General features: G+C 44.7%; 1 pseudogene; it reads right to left on the bottom strand.

Moving 5' to 3' along the window:
• Window positions 1-9,163, bottom strand: part of LOC101603226 — an 83,600-nt pseudogene extending 74,437 nt beyond the window's left edge.
• Window positions 9,164-24,786: the final 15,623 nt, after the last annotated feature.

Raw genomic sequence — 24,786 nt, 5'->3', positions numbered from 1 at the left:
GGGATGGCTTAGCGGTTAAGGCCTTTGCCTGCAAGGCCAAAGGACCCAGGTTTGAATCCCCAGGACCCACGTTAGCCAGATGCAAAAGGGGGCGCACGCGTCTGGAATTCGTTTGCAGTGGCTGGAGGCCCTGGCATGCCCATTCTCTCTATCTCTCTCTCCCTCTTTCCCTGTCAGATAAATAAATAAAAATAAGATATATTTTTAAATGTCAGGGCACATTTAGAAAGGGAAGCCACTTGCCTCTTTCTGCATAGAATCCCGTCTCCCCAGGCTTTCACTCCTAGTTTGCAGTTAAGTCCCCTGGCTCTCTGTTTCACTGCTGAATTTCCTCATTGAGTAACAGAAGAAAGTGTGTGAAAGGAGGAGGAAGAAATGAAAGACAAGTATGTGGCCTTCTCCTCGTTCCTCTTCTCTTACCCCGTGAAATAATGCAGTGCCAATTTCCCCGTATGAGAACTTGAACCCAGTCAAGGGAGGGCACCCAGAGCTGCCAGAGCCGACCTTCAATCATTTGTTGATTCAATAGCCACAGCCCTGTAACACTACCCTCGGCGTGTGGAGCATTACTCATCATGACTGGTGTGTGTGTGTGTGTGTGTGTGTGTGTGTGTGTGTGTGCGCGCCTGTGCACGCGCAGGGCTCACAGAGAACACATAAAATCCATTTTCCAGTCTGTGCAGTCACTACTTAAAGCCTCTGTCGTCATTTGTGAAGCTGATGTTTTTTGAGCTCTGTGGTAGGTCACTTCCCTTCTGTAACCCGTATCCATTTCCGATTAAAAGTACCAGGTTAGTGTATCTGTCTTGTCATTTCTCAGATGATCACAAACATAATGCACCCATGCTGGGACTTTACAAAGTCAGGAAAATCTCCAGTACAGAACCCACAGGCTCTGGCCATGGTAATGAGGGCAGGGTCTTACACATAGACACACTTCCTTCCCCGAGGTAAGAGGGAATAGGGATAATATGGCTGAGAATTTAAAAACAATGTTGGGATAATTAATAACAGCATCACCTATAGGAGCCACTGAAGATTAAATGAAATAATATATATATGAAAACATAACCTCACAGCCTATATATATGTCCATGATTTTTTTAAGATTTTATTTTCATAGTTGGTAGCAGAGGCCAGTAAGTTAAAAAGGAGACATAAAGGGAAGAGAAAGGAAGGGAGGAGGGTACTTAATAGGTTGATATTGTATATATGTAAGTACAATGATTGTAATGGGGAGGTAATATGATGGAGAATGTAATTTCAAAGGGGAAAGTGTGGGGGTGGGGAGGGAGGGAATTACCATGGGATATTTTTTTATAATCATGGAAAATATTTAAAAAATTTAAAAAAAATAAAAAGAAAAATAAAAAAAGAAAAAAAAGATTTTATTTTCATTTTTATCTACTTATTAGAGACAAAGAGAGAGTAAGAATGGGCACACTAGGTCTCTAGCCACTGCAAACAAACTCCAGATGCATGTGCCACCATGTGCATCTGGCTTACATGGGACCTGGGGAATTGAACCTGGGTCCTTAGGCTTCACAGGCATGTGCCTTAACTGCTAAACCATCTCTTCAGCCCCTGTCCATGATTATTTTTGTATGCAGTAACTGCAGGTATCCAGCCTTTCTGGAAAGAACATAAGGTTGGGGAGCCCTAAAAGCTCCTGCTTGTGTGACCTTCAGAAAGCCACTCAGAATTGCTGAGTTTCTTCTCATTTGTAGAGTAGGGATGTTACTATTGCTATTTCTCTTTCATATACAGTTGTCTGGCTTTAAATTGTTAAATGATTTAATTTTTTGTATTAAAAATACTGTACAGGGCTGGAGCGATGGCTTAGCAGTTAAAGCGCTTGCCTGCAAAGCCAAGGGACCCCCAGGTTCAATTCCCCAGTACCCGGGTAAGGAGGATGCACAAGGGGTGCATGCATCTGGAGTTCCTTTGCAGTGGCTAGAGGCCCTGGCATGCCCATTCTCTCTCTCCTCACTCTCTCAATATCTCTCTCTCTCTCTCTGCACATTAATTAATTAATTAAATTTAAAAATTACTGTACAAAGTAATGGGTTTATATCTATTTATTTTCTTTTTTAAAAAAATGTTTTATTTATTTACTTATTTGAGAGAGACAGGGGTGGGCAGATAGAGAGAATGGGTGTACCAGGACCCCTAGCCACTGTAATCAAACTCCAGATGCATGTATCACCTTGTATATTTGGCTTACATGGGTACTGAGGAATTGAACTTGGGTCCTTAGGCTTCGCAGGCAAGTGCCTTAACTGCTAAGCCATCTCTCCAGCCCTACTTTATTTTCTTTTTAGCATTGCATCTTCTACATATGGCTATTTTTCAAAATTTATTTTGGGAGTGAAAGCAAGAGAAAGAGGCAGAAACAGTGGGCACTCCAGGGCCTTCAGCCGCTGTGAATGAACGCCAGACATGTGCGCCCCTTTGTGCGCATGTGCAATATTGTGCACTTATCTGGCTTACGTGGGATCTGGAGATTTGAACATGGGTCCTTAGCCTTCACAGGCAAGCACCTTAACCACTAAGCCATCTCCCAGCCCTACGTGTGACTATTTTGATGATATCCAACTTTCCTTACCCACTCTTGTGCCCCTCCCTTTTCTAAGTCCCCCCCCAAACTCTCATTCTTCCCAACTAGTTCCCCACACTATGTAGCCTAGGCTGGCCTTGAACTCACAGCGATCCTCCAATCTCAGCCATCTGAGAGCTGAGGTTATAGATATGGCCACTGAGCCCAGTTTAATTAGAGTTTCTTACATGAACATGGGTGAAATGTTACTTACAGGTGCATGGGCAATTTACAGTGTCTCTCCCTCTCCCAGAAACTATTAACTGCCTCAGGGAGGGGACTTTGTGAGTCCTTCCCCCTGTTGTTTTGAACTGTTGACACAGGACCCCCCATCTAGCCCAGGCTAACCTCCAACTCGTTATGTAGCTGAAAATGCCCTTCAGTCCTGATCACCAGCTGGTATCTCAGTGTTGGGATTATAGGTTTGTGCCAACACCTCTGCCTTGAAATGCTTTGCAAGTTGGAAAGTACAGTGAAAATGCTGATGTTTGGCGGGGAGTGACTGGCAATTGGTGATTCACTAGACAAAATGTCAATGGGATACACATTATTTTCCAAGGAGTAACAATTTAAAAATATACATGTTTTAAAAATATTTTTAGCTGGGTGTGGTGGTGCATGTCTTTAATCCCAGCATTTGGGAGGCAGAGGTAGGAGGATCACCATGAATTCAAGACCACACAGTGAATTTCAGGTCAGCCTGGGCTAAAGTGAGACCCTACCTTGAAAAACAAACAAACAAACAAGCAAACAAACAACAACAATATATATATATTTAGGAGCCAGGCGTGGTGGTGCACACCTTTAATCCCAGCACTTGGGAGGCAGAGGTAGGAGGATCACCATGAGTTTGAGGCCACTCTGTGACTACATAGTGAATTCCAGGTCAGCTTGGGCTAGACTGAGACCCTACCTCAGAAAACCAAAACATATATATATATATATATATATATATATATATATATATGGCCGGGCGTGGTGGCGCACGCCTTTAATCCCAGCACTCGGGAGGCAGAGGTAGGCGGATCGCCATGAATTCGAGGCCACCCTGAGACTACATAGTGAATTCCAGGTCAGTCTGGGCTAGAGTGAGATGCTACCCAGAAAAACTATATATATATGAATGATTATTTTTAGGGCTGGGCATGGTGGCACATGCCTTTAAACCCAGCACTCAGGAGTTTGAGGCCAGCCTGAGACTGCACAGTGAATTCCAGGTCAGCCTGGGCTAGACAGAGACCCTACCTTGAAAAAACAAACTGTATGTGTGTATAATGTTGATATATATTTGTTTATATGTATAAATGTATATATATTTGCAATCAGAGGGAGAATAGACACATCAGGGCCAATAGCCAATGCAAATGAACTCCAGACACATGTGCCACTTTGTGCATCTGGCTTTACATGGATATTGGGGAATCAAATGCAGGCAAGGACTTTAACCATGGAATCATCTCTCCAGGGCAAGATATACATTTTTAATTTTCTCTCTCACTTTCTCAAGTAAATAAATGAAATAATTTTTTTAAAGAGAAAAAAGCGGGCTGGGGAGATGGGTTAGTGGTTCAAGTTGCTTGCTGGCAAACCCTGCTGACCTACGTTCAATTCCTCAGTACCCACATAAAGCCAGATGCACAAAATGGTGCATGTGTCTGGAGTTCTTTGCAGTGGCAAAAGACCCTGACACGCCCATCCTTTCGCTCTCCCTCTGTCAAATTACAAATTAAAAAAAAAAAAAAAAGATATATACTTTTCATGAATGGTATCCATTTGGGACCAAGGCATTTGGTTGTTGAAGCCATGATCCAAGCATGACTGCTAGGCTGGAATGTTCTGGCCACTGAGGCTGACAGAATTAAATCTGTACGCAACTCTATATTGTATGTATTGGGCAAGCACCTTGCAAACAGCTCTTCCTGGCACTTCTGGTGGATAGTAAGACTGGGAAATTTGCACTCTTCAACGGAGAACAGTAATAGCCCTGGGCTGGGGTCTGAAGCTAGCTTCACGGCTCAATTCTGACTGCGTGGCCACAGACAAGTCGGTTATCATCCCCTAGCTAGGAAAAGGAAATGGTGAGATCTACTCTGCAGGACTTTTAGGAGGCTAAAATAAGTTTGTATGGCTAATGTCATTCCGTAGACTGCAAAACACTAAGCAAACAGTATTACTTTTCCTCCCAGACACTGAGGGAGATGGCTCCTCACACATAAAAAGCAGATGCAGAGGCACAGGAGAAAGAGCCCCAGGAAGTCACAAACTGGAATAACCAGCTCCTAAATCATCCAGACATGGCGAGTCATCCCTCCAGCCCCAAAACAGAATTCTGAGAGTCATCATGCTTTCTTTCTTTTTCCTTCTTTCTTTCTTTCTTCCTCCCTTCCTCCCTTCCTCCCTTCCTCCCTTCCTCCCTTCCTTCCTTCCTTCCTTCCTTCCTTCCTTCCTTCCTTCCTCCCTCCCTCCCTCCCTCCCTCCCTCCCTCCCTCCCTCCCTCCCTCCCTCCCTCCCTCTCTCTCTCTTTCTTTCTTTCTTTTTTCGAGGTAGGGTTTCACTCTAGCCCAGGCTGACCTGAAATTCACTATGGAGTCTAAGGGTGGCCTCGAACTCATGGCAATCCTCTTATCTCTCCCTCCTGAGTGCTGGGATTAAACGCATGTGCCACCACACCTGGCAATGCTTTCATTTTTAAAAGTCTGTTTTGGGTGCTGGAGAGATGGCTCAGTGGCTAAGGCACTTGCCAGCAAAGCCTAATGACCAAGGTTCAATTCCCTAGTACTAACATAAAGTCAGAGGCAAAGTAGCACATGTATCTGGAGTTCGTTTGCAGTGATTAGAGGCCCTGGAGAGCCCATTCTCTTTTTCTCTCTGTCCTTACAAACAAATAAATTTAAAAATAAAATTAAAACTCTATTGAGCCACACATGGTGGCACATGCCTTTAATCCCAGCACTGTGGAGGCAGAGCGGAGAATTGCTGTGAGTTCCAGACCAGCCTAGGCTAGAGTAAGACCCTACCTTGAAAAAAAAAAAAACAAAACAGGGCTGGAGAGGTGGCTTAGCGGTTAAGCGCTTGCCTGTGAAGCCTAAGTACCCCGGTTCAAGGCTCAGTTCCCCAGGTCCCACGTTAGCCAGATGCACAAGGGGGCGCACGCGTCTGGAGTTCGTTTGCAGAGGCTGGAGGCCCTGGCGCGCCCATTCTCTCTCTCTCCCTCTATCTGTCTTTCTCTCTGTGTCTGTTGCTCTCAAAATAAATAAGTTAATTAATTAAAAAAAAACAAAAGCGAAAACAAAAAACTCTGTTGAAAGCCAGATGTGGTGGCTCACACCTTTAATCCCTGCACTCTGGAGGCTGAGGAAGTAGGATTGCCATGAATTTGAGGCCAGCTTGGGCTACATAGTGAGTTCTAGGAACAGCCTGGACTAGGGTGAGACCCTGCTTCAGAACAAAATTAACAAAATCAGTCACTAAACTTGTTGAACCAGTATAAGTGATAGCAACACACTGGGTAGAAAAACCAGGGTGGGGACTGGGAAGATGGCTCAGTGGTTAATGACACTTCCTTGCAAAGACTACTGACCTGGATTTGATTCCCCAGCACCCATGTAAAGCCAAACCCAAAGTGACACATGTGTCTGGTGTTTATTTGCAGTGGCAACAGACCCAGTTGGTGCACCAATACACACACACACACACACGCACACACACACACACACACACACACACACACACACAAGTAAAATATTTTTTAAATTAAAAAGATAGGGCTGGGGAGATGGCTTAGCAGTTAAGGCATTTGCCTGCAAAGCCAAAGGTTCCCGGTTTGATTTTCTAGGACTCACAAGGCGGCACGTGTATCTGGAGTTTGTCTGTAGAGGCTGGAGGCCCTGGCGTGCCCATTCTCTCTCTCTCCCTCTTTCTCTCTCTCAAATAAATAAATAAATTATACTTTAAAAAATTAAAAAGGTAGAAGAACCAGAGTGAATGTATGTGACTTCATCCTTTCTATAAAGAAGTACTATAAGTAAAGAAGGCTGTTGGACCTATATATAGATGTTCTGTGAAGTTATCTGTGGAGTGAAAGTCCCTCTTTATCTCTTTTTTCCTACTGTCCTTCCACAGTCACTCCTCAGAGATGGATGGTTCAGCCAAACCCTGCCTTTAGGCTTTTGTCTGTCATTCATTTTTTTTATTATTTTTTTTTTGTTCATTTTTATTTATTTAGTTGAGAGTGACAGAGACAGAAAGAGGGAGAGAGAGAGAATGGGCACGCCCAGGGCCTCCAGCCACTGAAAACGAACTCCAGATGCGTGCGCCCCCTTGTGCATCTGGCTAATGTGGGTCCTGGGGAATCGAGCCTCGAACCAGGGTCCTTGGGCTTCACAGGCAAGCACTTAACCACTAAGCCATCTCTCCAGCCCTTTTGTTGTTGTTGTTAGGGTCTTACTCTTATCTCACAGTGGCCTTGAACTCATGGTGATCCTCCTACCTCTGCCTCCCAAGTGCTGGGATTAAAGGTGTGCACCGCCACGCTTGGCTTAAGCTTTTGTCTTTCATTCTAATATTCAAGTCATACCTGTCTTGTGAAGCTCCCGTCCCTTCTTTTAAAATAATTTTATTATTATTTGCAAGCACATAGAGAGAGAGAGAGAGAGGAGAGACACGGAGAGAATGGGGTGCATCTGGCTTATGTGAGTCCTGGGGAATTGAACCTGGTCCTTTGGCTTCACAGGAAAGCGCCTTAACTGCTAAGCCATCTCTCCAGCCCCCTTCCCTTCTTTTTTTAAGGGTAAATTATGAGGTTTATTTTAGGATACAGGGGAAGGCAAGCTGGAAGACTAGCCAGAAGGGAGTTCTCCTCCTTGCCCTTGCCCAGCTCCGATGGGGGAGGGGAGATAGAGACATATCTAGGGAAGGAACACACACACACACACACACAGAGAGAGAGAGAGAGAGAGAGAGAGAGAGACAGAGACAGAGAGAGAGAGCGAGCAAAGCACAATCACAAAGCCTTTCACCTTCATATGAGGGCCAGAAAAGCTAAGAGACTGAACAGTAAAGAGCTCAGAGCTTACAGAAAAAATCACACATGTGGTGAAATAAGAAAACACCCCAAAGCAAGACCAAGTACCCCGACAAGAAGAAATCCCCTCTGAACCTTTCCCAGTCAGGTTGGGAAGAGGGAGGAGCTTACCAAAGCAGGGACCAGGAGAATAATAGAGAGAGAGAGATTGATTTGCACGGGGAGGGGGGGCAGGCATCCAATCAGGATGCAGCTTGCTATCAGACTCAGGTATGTAAGGGAGAGACCTCATTGGTTGGTAGACTCCAGGGTCTCACTCAGGAGGGGCCACCCCACCCAGGTATGCTGAGATGAGGAAAGAAGAGGAAGTTGCTGCCAGGGAGTGTTGCTTGCAGCCATCTTGGATGAGACTGGATCAGATGCAGGTTCTAGTCTTGCCTGGGCAGGCAAGTTGGCATCCATAGTTCTCCTTGGGCCTTTGTCCCTGCTGACTGCCTATGAAAAGCTTTCTTACTCCTGTTTCTCCTTCATTATTTCAGGCTACTCAGCCTAAGTTGGAGTTAGGTATGAAAGGTTACTGTTCAATTTCGGGGTTCTCAATGGAAGACCAAAGTAGACAGCTTCTTGGATCTAATATTTTATTGTAATCGGGGAGAAGGAAAAGGGGAGAGAGAGAAGAGAGAAAGAAGGGAGAGAGGGCTGGGAGGGATGGCTTAGAGGTTAGGGCACTTGCCTGCAAAGCCAAAGGACCCAAGTTTGATTCCCCAGGACCCACATAAGCCAGATGCATCAGTTCGTCTGCAGTGGCTAGAGGACCCGGTGGGCCCATTCTCTCTCTCACTCGCTCAAATACATAAAAATTTGAAAAAAAAAAAGAAAGAAAGAGCAGGGCATGGTGGCGCATGCCTTTAATTCCAGCACTCCGGAGGCAGAGGTAGGTGGATCACCGCGAATTCGAGGCCACCCTGAGACTACATAGTGAATTCCAAGTCAGCCTGGGCTAGAGTGAGACCCTACCTCAAAAAGCAAAGCAAAACAAAACAGAACAAAAAGAAAGGGGTGTGTGTACCAGAGGGAGGAGGGAAGGGAAGTGGAGAAAAGAGAATGCACACACCTCAGCAGGTGAGAAGTGGGCCAAAGAGTGGGCTTTATGGAAGAGGGGAGAAATGCTCTTTGGGGGAGGCGCCTTGGGTGGACGTCCTGCAGAGGTGGGGGCTGGGGGAAGGTGACCTTCCCTTCTCTTAGCCCAGAGGTATGATCACTTATTATCCCAGGAGGCAGTCCCTGAGACCCAGGGCTAGCATGGCCAGAATGGTAGGGGTGAGCCTGGTCGGGGGATGGGGAGAGTGGGAGGGGCTGGAGGGAGTGCAGCGGGGATGGGGTGAGTGGGAGGGGGTGGGGACAGGACCCTGAGACTCTTCATAGGTCAGATCCCCCTCTCCCACCCAAGCAGACCGCTCCATGTGGAGCTCATGTGGTGAATTGCCCCGATGATGGAGGGCCTAGTCGCCTTTCCTTGTCTGACTTACCTGTTGGCTGGTCATCGGTTAGCCTTTTCCCCTTCCTCCACTAGCAGCATCTGTGTGGTTCAGGCACGTCCCTCCTTGGAGCTCATGCCCAGGCCTTTCCTTCCCTCCAAGGTCCCATGGAGCCCGCCTACGATGGCTGCAAGCTGGCCTCCCTCCTCCTCTTACCCTGGGAGAAAGAGCCCAACCTTTCTCTAAGCCGTACTCATGAAGCTGAGCCATGTGACATTCTGTCCATCAAAAAGGAGCCAAACGCTGGCAGCATTACATGACTCAGCTGATCATTCTCTCGTGCACTCCCTTGGCCTCACTTTGGAATACTTCCCATCATGGGAGTGTAAAGCAAGGTTAAAGCAAGGTACCTGGGTTCTTTCTGGTTTTCTTTCTTCTTCTTCTTTTTTTTTTTTTTTTTGGTTTTTCAAGATAGGGTCTCACTTTAGCCCAGGCTGACCTGTAGTCTCAGGGTGGCCTTGAACTCACGGCAATCCTCCTACCTCTGCCTCCGGAGCGCTGGGATTCAAGGCGCGCGCCACCACGCCCGGCTTCTGGTTTTCTTTCTTGGTTCTCACGTTCACCCAACGGAAGGTGAGAGCAGGAACTGTACTGCCCTCCTCTGTGTCCCTGGCATCCAGCACCCTGCGCGGATCGTGGTGGGAGCTCACTGTTTGGGGAACAGTGACCGCCTTCCCCTGAGGTTGACCATTGAACAGATGTGATCTATTCGTAGCCCTGGCTAAGCCTCTTGCTTTCTCAGCGCTAGGAGCCACGTCAGCTCTGTGTTTCCCAGGCTTGGCTGTTGGCCTGAACGGCCTGGGCAGAGTGTTCTAAACCGCAATTCCACACACACCGGAGGACTCACAGTGGCAGGGACGAGCCCCGAAGCACCGGGGCGTCACTGCCTGCCGAGGTCAAACCTGCAGGCTGGAGCCACTGGGCTCCGTGAAGCCACGGGCCAAGCGCCGCACGTGCCTTGTTCGCTGCCAGGTAGCTGGCCATGGAAGACAGATATGAACAGCTGTTACTGCGTCTTAGAGGTCTTTCCCATTTCTGAGGGTATCTTAAGCTGCCAAAGCCCTTTAGGCTAGTCAAAACAAATCTGGGCTGGAGAGAGGCAAGCTTTAAGGAGCTTGCCTGTGAAGTCTAAGGACCCAGGTTCAATTTCCCAGAACCCACATAAGCTAGATGCACATGTGTCTGGAGTTTGCTTGCAGTGGCTAGAGGCCCGAGTGTGGCCACTCTCTTTCTTTCCCCTCTTTCTCTCAAATAAACAAAATATCTTGCATGACCTTGACAGTTTTTCTCTAGGGTATACCTGGGCTCCAAAACTTGAGACACATGTCAATTTGAAAGGTGTGGAACAAACACATGTCACTGGGAAACATAACCTCTAAGCATCAGATTCTTCTGTGAAACAAAGCCATTGGGTTTAATGATTAGTAAGGTCCCACAGGATCTGACCTTTCCTTGGTGACTCTACCACTTACTCTACGACGTTTTAGAAAAAATTCAATGAAAGAAGCTAACTTAATTAATTAAAAATTGTGTCAGCCAGGCGTGGTGGTGCACATGTTTATTCCCAGCACTCAGGAGTCAGGGGTAGAAGGGTCACTGGGTGTTCGAGGCCAGCCTGAGACTACATAGAGAATTCCAGGTCAGCCTGGGCCAGAGTGAGACTCTACCTCAAAAACCAGGGAGAAAAAAAAAAGTATAAATTTGAACTCCATACATTGTGAGTGGGAGTAATAAAATCACACAAACATTTTTCCTTTTTAACAAATTGATATATAATTTACCTTCCATGAAATTAGTTCACTTAAGGTGTAGACATCAGTGATGTATATCACATTCAATTCAAGAGTATATTCAACCATTATCTACCTCCAGAATCTCTATGTCCACAATATCCCACAAAGAATATTTTTGTAATGGTTTGGGTGTCTTCTAAAGGCCTCACTCTAGCCCAGGCTGACCTGGAATGTACTATATAGTCTCAGGGTGGCTTTGAACTCATGGTGATCCTCTTACCTCTGTCTCCTGAGTGCTGGTATTAAAGGCGCCACCACATCCGGCCTATTATGCAATTCTTAAGATTCCCTCAACTGGGGTTGGAGCGATGGTTCAGTTTTCTAGATTAAGAGAGCAACAAGGCCTAGCATGGTGGCGCATGTCTTTAGTACCAGCATTCAGGAGGCAGAGGTAGGAAGATCACCATGAGTTCAAGCCTACCTTGAGACTACATAGTGAATTCCAGGTCAGCCTGGATTAGAGTGAGACCCTACCTTGAAAAACAAAAAACTGAAAAAAAGAGAGCAACAAGTCATTTTCAAGGTCACCTCAGGCCACTTACAGGAGGAGGGAAGAGCTTTGTTGTTTTGCTGTAGTTGGTTTTGAGACAAGATCTTGCTATTAGCCCAGGTTACCCAGAATTTAGTATGTAACCCAGGATAGCTTCAAACTTTTGATCCTTCTCAACTTCCCAAAGGCTGGGATTATAGGCATACCTAGCTATGGGAATCCTTATTTTTTTAAATATTTTATTTTATTATGTACTTATTAGAGACAGACAGAGGGGAAGACAGAGGGAGAGAGAATGAGCATGCCAGGGCTTCTAGCCACTGCAAACAAACTCCAGACACATGTGTCATTATGTGCATCTGGTTTATGCAGGACCTGGAGAATTGAACCTGGGTCCTTAGGCTTTGCAGGCAAGTACCTTAACTGCTAAGTCATCTCTCCAGTCTGGGAATCCTTATTTATTTATTTTTTTTTAAATTTTTTATTTATTTATTTGAGAGTGACAGACACAGAGAGAAAGACAGATAGAGGGAGAGAGAGAGAATGGGCGCACCAGGGCCTCCAGCCACTGCAAACGAATTCCAGACGCGTGCGCCCCCTTGTGCATCTGGCTAACGTGGGACCTGGGGAACCGAGCCTCGAACCGGGGTCCTTAGGCTTCACAGGCAAGCGCTTAACCGCTAAGCCATCTCTCCAGCCCAGAATCCTTATTTTTTAAGATTAAAAATAACCCTTAGAATGGGATGTGGTGGCACACACCTTTAATCTCAGCACTTGGGAGGCAGAGAGAGGATTGCCATGAGTTTGAGGCCAGCCTGAGATTGCATAGTGAATTCCTGGGCCGAGTGAGACCCTACCTCGAAGAAAAAAATACCTTTGGAGCCCAGCATGGTGGCAAACACCTTTAATCCCAGCACTCAGAAGGCAGAGGTAGAAGGATCACCATGAGTTCAAGGCCACCCTGAGACTAGATAGTGGATTCCAGGTAGGAGAGCGTGGTGGTGCATGCCTTTAATTCTGGCACTTGGGAGGCAGAGGTAGAAGGATAGCCATGAGCTTGAGGCCAGCCTGAGAATACAGAGTGAATTCCAGGTCCCCTGGAGTAAGACCCCACCTCAAAAAAAAAAAAAAAAAAAAAAAGGAAAATAATAATAACTCTAAAAGCTAGGTGTGGTGGCAAACCTCTTTTAACCCAGCACTCAGGAGGCACAGTTAGGATGATCGCTGTACGTTCGAAGCCACCTTGAGATTACATAGTGAATTCCAGGTCAGCCTGGGAGAGAATGGAACCCCTACCTTGCAAGAAAAGGAAAAGAAAAAGAAAAAGGAAAAATCGTACTTATATCATGAGCAATGTTCCAGGTATATTGTAAATGCAACAGACAAATCATAAAATCTCTAAAATATAGCATATGTGACTTTAGGATATGAAAAAATTGCTAAACTGGACGTACAACCTCTGTGAATGAGACTTTCTATTTAGACTTTCATCTAAAACACACCATTATGATATTCAAAAAGAATCCACAGTCTGGAAGAAGGTATTTGTCATACATATTACTATCAAATGACTCATAATCTAGATTATGTTCTTTAAATTCTAGAAATTACACAGTAAAAGAAATCCAAAAGTTGTAATGAACAGAAGACTATAATAGATACTGCACCAAAACACAGCCAAATATGCCAACACTTTAAAGGCGATTAACGTCATAACGTCATTATTCATCAGGGAGAAGGAAATTGAAACCATGACGAGACATTGCTCCAGGATGGCTATGATTAAACAGGGTGAGGATGACAAACACGGGTGACATGTGGAACCGGAACTCACGTTACATTTTGTAAGAAGCTAAATTGACATCATCTCTGAAAAAGTTTGGAATTTCTACTTAAAAGAAAGACACACAATTCTATCCCAAAGAATACACCAGATAGATGTGCGTGTACTCTACCAAGAAACAAGAAAAAGAACATTCACAGCACTATGATTTGTCAAAAACCCCACCTGGGAATAATTCAGATGACCACCTTACGAGTCAGAGTTCTCCAGAGAGGCAGAGGGGATAGGATATGAACACTGATATATGAGAGGGAACTTGATAGAAAAATTGGCTCATACAGTCATGGCCCCTGAGAAATCCCATGCAGGTAGTCTGGAGGCCTGGCACCCTGGGATGCCAACAGGGTGGCTCAGTTGAAGTCCAAGGCCTGAGAACCAGGGAAACTGCTGGTATGACTCTCAGTGCCGTGGCCTGGGAACCCAGGAGGCAATAGCATAGAGGCTGGAGAGCTTGGAGTTCTAATGTTCAAGGACCGCAGAAAAGGTATAGTTCTCAGGCTCTTGGGGAAGAGACCATATGCCCTGGTATCTTTTCTAGATGCCACCCCTTCTTGTCTGCGTTGGGTGGTACCTTCACACATTGAGGGCACATCTTCCCCACCAAGAGCACTGAGACTCACATACTAATCATCCTGGAAACATTGCCAAGTGACAGCCAAAATACTGTTGTGCAGGTGTCTAGATACACCTCAATTGACATCAAGAATTAATCATTACAACCACCTAAAAAGAGAATAGCATGGCATGTTCATGCAATGTAATGTCATACAGCAATAAATATGAATGAATTACAGCTGCTTGCAGAAACAGAATAAAAAGATTTTTAGAAAAGAAGACTGGCTATACCTAACACCATATAGAAACACCAACTCAAAGTAAGTTATAGACCATAATGCACCTACAACAGTAGGAGGTGGAATCAGAATATAAAAGTTATGGGCCATGGGCTGGAGAGATGGCTTAGCGGTTAAGCGCTTGCCTGTGAAGCCTAAGGACCCCGGTTCAAGGCTCAGTTCCCCAGGACCCACATTAGCCAGATGCACAAGGGGGTGCACACGTCTGGAGTTCTTTGCAATGGCTGGAGGCCCTGGTGTGCCCATTCTCTATCTGCCTCTTTCTCTGTCACTTTCAAATAAATAAATAAAAACAAACAAACAAAAAAAAAAAAAAGTTATGGGCCAGCTAGTGTGACGTTCCTTTGTGGTGGCCAGAGACCACTGTCAGGGAAGGTGGAGAAAGCACAGATAGCTCAAAGTTGTTCTCTGACGTCCACACGAGTGCCGTGGTCGATTTATAGCCATACACATACATCCAAATGAGTAAATCAACAAATATATATATATATATACATATATATATTTTGGTTTTTCAAGGTAGAGTCTCTAGTCCAGGCTGACCTGGAATTCACTATGTAGTCTCAGGGTGGCCTCAGACTCACAGTGATCCTCCTACCTCTGCTTCCCAAGTGTTGGGAATGAAGGTGTCTGCCACCATGCCTGACTCAACAAATATTTTTTGAAAAACTATAAAATAATATTTTAATGATTTATTTTCCTTTACTTTGTTAATATAGTTAAGTTATAATGGTTGAGCTTTCATAGTTTAAGCATCCAACTTATGTTTACGGACTATTGTCCTTGTTATATATTGGTAAATTTGTTTTGCTAATATTTGATTAGGATTTTATTTATTTAATTTGAGATCTAGAGAAAGAGAGAGGGGCAGCTACAGAGAATTGGCATGACAGGGCCTTTAGCCACTCCATATAAACTCCATAGAAACTGTAGATACATCTGGCTTACAAAGGTACTGAGGCTTCACAGGCAAGCCTTAACTGTTGAGCCAACTCTCCAGCCCTGATTAGGATTTTTTTTTAAAAAAAAGTTTATTATTTGCAAGCAGGGAGAGATAGAAGAGAGACAGACAGAGAGAGAATGGGCACACCAGGGTCCCTAGCCACTGCAAATGAACTCCAGATGCATGTGCCTCTTGTGCATCTGGCTTATGTGGGTCCTGGAAAACTGAACCTGGGTCCTTTGGCTTCACAGGCAAATACCTTAACCACTAGGCAATCTCTCCAGCCCAGGATTTTTTCTTTCTTTCTTTGTTTATTTTGTTTTTACAAGCTAGGATTTCACTCTATCCCAGGCTGACCTGAAACTCATTATGTATTCTCAGGGTGGCCTTGAACTCATGGCAATCCTCCTACCTCTGTCTCTCAAGTGCTGAGATTAAAGGTATGTACCACCACACCCAGCTGTATTTCTTAAAATATATTTTACTTATTTATTTATTTATTTGAGAGAGAGAAAGAGGCAGAGAGAGAAAGAATGGGCATGCCAGGGCCCCCAGCCACTGCAAACAAACTCCAGAGGCATGTGCCCCCTTGTGCATCTGGCTTACATGGGTCCCAGAGAATCGAACTGGGATCTTTTGGCTTTGCAAGCAAGTGCCTTAACTGCTAGGCCATCTCTCCAGCCCTTTTTTTAGTGGGGGGGGGGAAGGGGGGATTTTGAGGTAGGGTCTCACTCTAGCTCAGGCTGACCTGGACTATGACTATGTAGTCTCATAGTGGCCTCAAACTCATGGTGATCCTCCTACCTCTGCTTCCTGAGTGTTGGCCAGCTGGATTTAAAAGAAATGTTTTTTTAATTGGCCTGGAGAGATGGCTCAGTGGTTAAGGCACTTGCCTGTGAAGCCCAAGGACCCAGGTTTGATTCCCCAGAACCCACACTCTCTCTTTCTCTGTCTCTCATAAATAAATAAAATAAAATATTTTAAAATATTTGTATTATTTATAGGAAGAGAGAGAAAGAGAGAGGGAAGGACAAAGGGGCAGAGGGAGGGAGAGAGGGAAGGAATGGTGTGCCGGAATCTTCTGTCACTGCAAACGAACGCCCCATGCATGCACCACTCCGTCCATATGACTTTATGTGGGTACTTGCGAACTGAACCCAGGCTATCAGGCTTTACATAAAAGTGTCTTTAGCTGATGAATCATCCAGCTCTCCATCTCTTGACTAGGGTTTTTATGTTTATGCTCATGTAATTTTCTTTTTTAAAGGGAATATTTTATTTATTTTTTGTTTATTTTTATTTATTTGAGAGCAACAGACAGAGAAAGAGGCAGATAGAGACAGAAAATGGGCGCACCAGGGCCTCCAACCCCTGCAAATGAACTCCAGACGCGTGCGCCTCCGGCTAACATGGATCCTGGGGAATTGAGCCTTGAACCGGGGTCCATGGGCTTCTCAGGCAAGCACTTAACCACTAAGCCATCTCTCCAGCCCAATTTTCTTTTTTTTATCTTTAAAAATTTTTTTAATTAATTATTTATTTATTTGAGAGCGACAGACACAGAGAGAAAGACAGATAGAGGGAGAGAGAGAGAATGGGCGCGCCAGGGCTTCCAGCCTCTGCAAACGAACTCCAGACGCATGCGCCCCCTTGTGCATCTGGCTAACGTGGGACCTGGGGAACCGAGCCTCGAACCGGGATCCTTAGGCTTCACAGGCAAGAGCTTAACCGCTAAGCCATCTCTCCAGCCCTAAAAAATTTTTTTTATTAAAAACTTCCATGATTGTATGCAACATCCTATGGTAATGCCCTCCTTCCCTCCACTTTCCCCTTTGAAATTCCATTCTCCATCATATCCCCTCCCCCTATCAATCAGTCTCTCTTTTATTTTGATGTCATGATCTGTTCCTCCTGGATATCCAGGCCATTTTGCGTCTGGGAGGAGCGCGTTTTAAGAAGTCCTACCCTTCCTTTGGCTCTTACATTACAATGCAATCTTCTAGACACAAAATGGCCTTGTGATTCATGCTCTCACAGTGCCTGATACTAACTACACAAGACCTTCATAATAGGAGCAAAAGATGATGACATCAACATATAAGACTAATGGAAAAGGAAGAGGATTTGATGGAGGGTGCATTAGAGAGGGGGAAATGGGGTGGGGGAGGGAATTATCATGGTTTATTGTCTATAATTATGGAAGTTGTCGATAAAAGTTTTTTTAAGGGGGACTGAAGAGATTACTCAGTGGTTAAGACACTTGCTTGTAAAGCCTAAGGACCCTGGTTTGATCTGTTGTACCCACCTAAAGCCAGAGGCACAAGGTGGTGCGCACATCTAAAGCTTGTTTACAATGGCTATAGGCCCTGGCGTGCCCATTCTCTCTCCCTCATAACATAAATAAATAACTGTTTAAGGGCTGGAGAAATGTCTCAGAGGTTAAAGGTGTTTGCTTGCATAGGTTAATGGACTGCATTTGATTCCCCAGTATCCATGTAAAGCCGAATGCTCAAATAGCACATGTGTCTGAATTTCTTTGAAGAGGCAGGTGGCCCTGGCTTGCCCATACTTTCTCTCTCTCTTAAATAAATACAAACATGTTTTAAAATAAAGTTTTAATACAGGTTTTAATGGAGGAGAGAGGAAAAAACACAGTACATACCCAAGCCATGAATGAAACTTTTCAAGAGAGAGACACTGGTTTGCACTTAAATTGTGACATCTAGATCCACAATGCATTTTTAAATTATTTTGAGGTGAGATCTCACTGTAGCTCAGGCTGACCTGGAACTTATTCTGTAGCTCAGGTTGGCCTTGAGCTAATGCTATTCCTCTTGCCTTAATCGTCTATGTGCTGGAATTACAGACATGTGCCGCCAGCTCATGTAATTCTCTTTGCCCTAATGTCTCTGTTAGTTTTTGATAGCAAGAACAAGCTAGTTTCATGAAATGATTTAGGTGGTATTTACTTTTTTTAAAAATTTATTTGAAGCCGGGCGTGGTGGCGCACGCCTTTAATCCCAGCACTCGGGAGGCAGAGGTAGGAGGATCGCCGTGAGTTCAAGGCCACCCTGAGACTACAGAGTTAATTCCAGGTCAGCCTGGACCAGAGTGAGACCCTACCTCACAAAACCAAAAAAAAAAAAAAAAAAAATTTATTTGAGAGAAAGGAGGAAGATAGAGAATGGACATGTCAGGGCCTTTAAAAACTACAGACAAACTCCAGACACTTGCACCACCTTGTGAATCTGGCTTTTACATGGGTACTGAGGAATAGAACCAGGTCCTTTGGCTTTGCAGGCAAGCACCTTAACCGCTAAGCCATCTCTCCAGGTCCCTATCTTTCTTAATTTAAGAGGTAGGGTTTCTCTATGTTGTCCAAACTGTCCTTGAACTTTGGGCTTGAAGAATTTGCCTGCCTTAGCATCCCTAACAGCTTGGAGTCTAGGAGCATGCACCATGACAAGATCCAGTCTTCTTACATTTTTTGTGTATGTTTTTGAGGTGGAGTCTTGATCTAGCCCAGGCTGATCTGGAAATCACTATGTAGCCTCAGGGTGGCCTCCTACTTCTGCCTCTGAAAGCTGGGATTAAAGGCATAAGCCAACATGCCTGGCCATTCTTTCTTTCTTTTCTTCTTCTTCTTTTTTTTTTTTTTTAGGTACTGTCTCACTCTGGTTCTGGCTGACCTAGAATTTACTATGTAGTCATAGGGTGGCCTTGAACTCACAGCAATTCTACTACTGCTTCCTGAGTGCTAAAGCCAGCTCATATTTTTCTTTTTTCTTTTTTTTGGTCCTATCTCAAAAAAAAGTACTATTGGGCTGGAGAGATGGCTTAGTGGTTAAGCGCTTGCCTGTGAAGCCTAAGGACCCTGGTTCGAGGCTCAATTCTCCAGGACCCATGTGTTAGCCAGATGCACAAGGGGGTGTACGCGTCTGGAGTTCGTTTGCAGTTGCTGGAGGCCCTGGCGTGCCCATTCTCTATCTGCCTCTTTCTCTCTCTGTTACTCTCAAATAAATAAATAAAAATTTTGTGTTCTAAGCTAGCTTAAAACTACCTAAAATATTTTTAGGCAATAAGGAATTTTTCTTGTTATTAACAACTTCCGTAATTATAGAAAATAAACCATGGTAATCCCCTTCCCACCCCAACTTTCCCTTCGCCACTGCACTCTCCATCACATCCCCTCCCCCTCTCAATCAGTCTTTTGTTGCCATCCTCTTTTCCTCCTATTGTGATGGTCTTGTGTAGGTAGTGCCAGGCACTGTGAGGTCATGGATATTCAAGTCATTTTGTGTCTGGAAGAGCGCATTGTATGGAGTTCTAACCTTTTGGCTCTCGGATTTTTTTTTCTGCCACTTCTTCCACAATGGACCCTGAGCCTTACAAGATGTGAGAGATGTTTCAGGGGTGAGCACTCCTCTGTCACTTTTTCTCAGCACTATGGTATCTTTTGAGTCAACCCAGAGGTCACTGTCATCTGAGAAGAGCAGCTTCTCTAACCCAAAGTGGGGTAGAATTAACGTATGGATGTGAATGTTAAGAAAAGTTGCCGAGCATGGTGGAGCACGCCTTCAATCCCAGCACTTGGGAGGCAGAGGTAGGAGGATCGCCATGAGTTTGAGGCCACCCTGAGACCACATAGTGAATTCCAGGTTAGCATGGAACAGAGTGAGACCCTACCTCAAAAAAAAAAAAAAAAAAAAAAAAAAAAGTGCTTACAGGACAGTTTGGTGAGCATAATATATGCACTCAGTCAGACAACCCCAGTTTTTACACCACTAGGGTTCATGACCTCCCTTGCCCTTTGACTAGTCTTTTTGACTTTTGACTAGGTCCTTAGTACCAGGTATATATTCCCTCCTGTGGAGCAGGCCTCCCTCCAGTCCAACTATAGAGTGGCTGGTTTCCCCCATAACAGACATGCCACTATTGCACCTGTTGGCTTATTTGGCCTGGCCAGCCAAACTTAAGGCTTGCAGTGTCCACTGGCTTGTTTTTTTTTTTAATCACCACTGATGACTTCTCTCTCCCATAGGGTTGTGTGCAGTGTAGCTTTTTCCAGCTTTCTGTCAGCTGGTTCACAGGGAGGAGGTTTCAGCTCAGCTGCAGCTTGATTTCTCAGTGACCTTGCAGCCCCAGCATGTAGAATCTTCAGCAATCTTCTTTCTTTCTTGTGGTTTTTTGAGGTAAGGTCTTACTGTAGCCCAGGATGACCTGAAATTCACTATGAAGTCTCAGGGTGGCTTTGAACTCATGGCAAACCTCCTACCTCTGCCTCCCAAGTGCTGAAATTAAAGACGTGCCACCACGACCAACTATATTTTTTGATGCCTTCAATTTCAACCTTTTGAGTAGTACTGTAGTATAGGCATGAGCCACCATAAGCAGTTTTTGTTTGTTTGTTTCAAGGTAGGGTTGCATTTTAGCCCAGGGTAATCTGGAACTCAGTGGTTTCAGACCAGCCTTGAATTCACAATGATCTTCCAACCTCTGCCTCTTGAGTACTAGGATTAAAGGCATGTGTCACCATGCCTTTTTTTTTAAAAAAATTTTATTTATTTATTTGAGAGCAACAGACACAGAGAAAGACAGAGAGAGAGAGAGAGAGAGAGAGAGAGAGAGAGAGAGAGAGAGAGAGAGAATGGGTGTGCCAGGGCTTCCAGCCTCTGCAAACGAACTCCAGACGCGTGCGCCCCTTTGTGCATCTGGCTAACGTGGGACCTGGGGAAGCGAGCCTCGAACCGGGGTCCTTAGGCTTCACAGGCAAGCGCTTAACCGCTAAGCCATCTCTCCAGCTCCCCCCCCCCCCGTTTTTTTTAAGATAGGGTCTCACTATGTAGGTTAGACTGGTCTGGTATAGGTCTTGCCAAGGCTTTCCTGGAACTCTCAATCTTCCTGCCTTGGCTCCCCTAGTACTGAGATTAAAAGCATGTGCCATGACTGGCTCTTATTTCTTTTAAAAAATGTCTTTATTACACTTTCTTTTTTTTTTTTTAGGTAGGTTCTCATAGCCCAGGCTGACCTGGAATTGACTATGAAGCCCTAGGCTGGCCTTGACCTCACAGTGATCTTCATACCTTGGCTGTGATTAAAGGCTTGTGCCATCATACCTGGAGTCTACTTTCATTCTTTTATTTTATATGCATATATAAAAATATGAGGGGCTGGGTGTGGTGGAGCAAGCCTTTTAACCCAGCACTCAGGAGGCAGAGGTAGGATTGCCGTGAGTTCAAGGCCACCCTGAGACGACAGTTAATTCCAGGTCAGCCTGGACCAGAGTGAGACCCTACCTAAAAAAACCAAAAAAAAAAAAAAAAAAAAAAAAAGATATATACTTCACATTGTATTCAGTTATTTGAGGGAGAGAAAGAAGGAATAAGGCAGAGATAGAGAGGGAGAGAGAATGGGTGTACCAGGGCCTCCAGTCATTGCAAATGAACTCCAGACACTTGCGCCACCTTTTGCATCTGGCTTACTTATGTGGGTTCTGGGGAACCAAACCTGGGTCCTTTGGCTTTGCAGGCCAATGGTATCACTGCTAAGCCATCTTCCAGCCCTTATTTTCACAAGTTGACAAGTGATACTTATATACGTATCTTGAGTATATTCTCTGGCTCTTTGAATGTGACCTGTGCATGGGAAAGGCTTCATGTGGGAGCAGGTTAACACTCCCAGAATGACTTCAATACCTGAACTGGGGAGTTGATGGCTAAATACCGTACTTTCCTCCCTCCTCTGAAGGTTAATTGTGAGGTGCGGTCCACCGTCTCTCAGAGGACTTCAAGTGGGAATGAGTCCACTTTCCCAAGATAGCAAAACATTCATTGACCCACTTTTTCTGGGTTTTCTCCCTCACTCTCTATTTCTCCATTCCCACATGGTACTTTCTATATAAATGTCAGACACTTGCACAACTTTTATTATTTTTTGTTTGTTTGTTTTGAGGTAGGATCTCACTCTAGCCCAGGCTGACCTGGAATTCACTATGGAGTCTCAGGGTGGCCTCGAACTCATGGCGATCCTCCTACTTCTGCCTTCTGCCTCCCAAGTGCTGGGATCAAAGGCGTGTGCCACCATGCCTGGTTTGCACAACTTTTTGCATCCAGTTTATGTGGTGGCTGGGGAATTGGACCTAGGTCAACAGGCTTTGCAAGCAGGCATCTTTAATCACTGAACCATCTTCCCAGCCCCTAAAGAAATAATTTTGGCCAGGCGTGGTGCCACACGCCTTTGATCTCAGCATTTGGGAGGCAGATGTAGAGGGATCGCCATGAGTTTGAGGCTACCCTTTTTAGTTGTTCTCAAGGGGGAAATAGTCAAATTCTTAGAAGGGAATAGGGCAAAGGAGTTGGATTAGAGGTCAAAGGTGATTGCTTACAAGGCCTGCTGGCCTAGGGTTCAATTCCTAGTAACGTCGGATAGCATGCCTATGCCCACGCACACTCACATGCAAATGAATAAATAAAAAACAAAAAAGAAGTTCATTTTCTTCATACATATACTTGTTTTGCATTGCTGGGGAATGAGCCCATGACATGTCCATTAGGCATGTGTACTATACCTCCTCATTCTAAAAGTCTCATTTATGTGAGAACAGGCTGGCTCTGAATTCTTGGATTTAAGAGATCTTCCTGCCTCAGCTTCTTGAGTAGCTGGGGCTACAGGTGTATGCCATTGTTACCAGCTTCCTCCCCCCTTCCCCAATTTTTTAAAAATTTATTTATTTATTTTTTTTCAATTTTTTTTCAATTTTAATTTCTTTTATTATTTGAGAGCGACAGACACAGAGAAAGGCAGATAGAGGGAGAGAGAGAGAATGGGCGCGCCAGGGCTTCCAGCCTCTGCAAACGAACTCCAGATGCGAGCGCCCCCTTGTGCATCTGGCTAACGTGGGACCTGGGGAACTGAGCCTCGAACCGGGGTCCTTAGGCTTCACAGGCAAGCGCTTAACCGCTAAGCCATCTCTCCAGCCCCTAAAAATTTATTTATTTGGGAGTGAGAGAGACAAAGAAACAGAGAGAGAAAGAATGGGCATGCCAGGGCCTCTAGCCACTGCAAATAAACGCCAGACACAAGAGCTACCTTGTGCGACTGGCTTATGTGCGCACTGGGGAATTCAACCTGGGTCCTTCGGCTTTTGCAGGCGAGCACCTTAACTGCTAAGCCATCTCACCAGCCCTCAGCTTCCTTTTCAAGGCTAGTGCTAGTACTACAACTTGCTCTTGAAAGAACATCTGTGTGAACACTGGTTACTCCCATTTTCAGAGCTTATTTCCTTCATAAACTTTTACAACTCCATGTCTTTACTTGTCCCTTTCCCTGATGAAAATTCTCCCAAATGTGTCATTTGGGGTTAAAAAAAAAAAAAGGCAATGCCAAGATAGGTGCCAATCAAAGACTACGTAGGCAGTTCCAGTGGTTTGCCCAGACTGATGAGACCAGAACTTCAACCACGAGAGAATTGCAGGTCTAGGGAATAAAGACGCAGAGTAGAAGCATAGTGAAGAGATGAAGAAAGGCAGGTTTGGAAGAAATGTGGCAAGGCAAAAAATAAAATTAAATTAAGTCAAAAGCAACGTATAATCTGTTCAGGAGCAAACCTAAAAGCAACAGCCAGATGCTCTATTTGCTCAGAACATTTCTGAAAGTTAAGCTTAAATAACTTTTTTTTTCTGATTCATTTTTTTCTCATTTTTTATTAACATTTTCCATGATTATAAATAAAAAGTATCCCATGGTAATACCCACCCTGCCCCCCCAACTTTCCCTTTGAAATTCCACTCTCCATCATATCCCCTCCCCATCTCAATCAGTCTCTCTTTTATTTTGATGTCATGATTGTTTCCTCCTCTTATGATGGTCTTGTGTAGGTAGTGTCAGGCACTATGAGGTCATGGATATTTTATGTCTGGAGGGAGCACATTGTAAGGAGTCCTACCCTTCCTTTGGCTCTTGCATTCTTTCCGCCACCTCTTCCACATTAGACCCTGAGCCTTGGAAGATGTGATTGAGATGTTACTCAGTACTCCAGTCACTTCTTTCCAGCACTATGATATCTTCTTAGTCGTCCCAAGGTCACTGCCATCTGAAAAGAGAAGATTCTCTACCCAAAGTGAGAGTAGCATTAATATGAGGGTATGAATATTAAGAGAAGTGCTTACTGGGCAGTTTGATAAGCATAGTATATACATTTTTCCAGACATCAGCAGATGTTACACCCCTAGGGCTCATGACTACCCGTTTTAAGTAAATGACTTTTCTTTTTTGTTTTTTAAAATTTTTTTGTGGTTTATTTTATTTATTTATTTCAGAGTGACAGAGAGAGAAAGAGACAGATAAATAGAGAGAGAATGGGCGCCCCAGGGCCTCCAGCCACTGCAAACGAACTCCAGATGCGTGCGCCCCCTTGTGCATCTGGCTAACATGGGTCCTGGGGAATAGAGCCTTGAACCAGGGTCCTTAGGCTTCACAGGCAGGCGCTTAACGGCTAAGCCATCTCTCCAGCCCAAATGACTTTTCTTAATTCTTGTGGCAGAAATTACTTCCTCCTTTAACTTTTATAGTCCTCTCATTGCATTTCTCACATCATAATTTTCTATTGGTTTTGCATAGTCTGTTCCTTCTAAATTATTAGCCTGCAAATGACAGCTGTGGCAGAGTGGGAAGAGCAGTGGAATCAGTCAGAAGACAGGCAGCTTTA

The sequence above is a fragment of the Jaculus jaculus genome, chromosome 2 (assembly GCF_020740685.1).
Source record: "Jaculus jaculus isolate mJacJac1 chromosome 2, mJacJac1.mat.Y.cur, whole genome shotgun sequence".
Classification (NCBI taxonomy): Eukaryota; Metazoa; Chordata; class Mammalia; order Rodentia; family Dipodidae; genus Jaculus; species Jaculus jaculus.
Note: the sequence above shows the minus strand (reverse complement) of the source record. Positions and strands in the feature narration are given on the sequence as shown.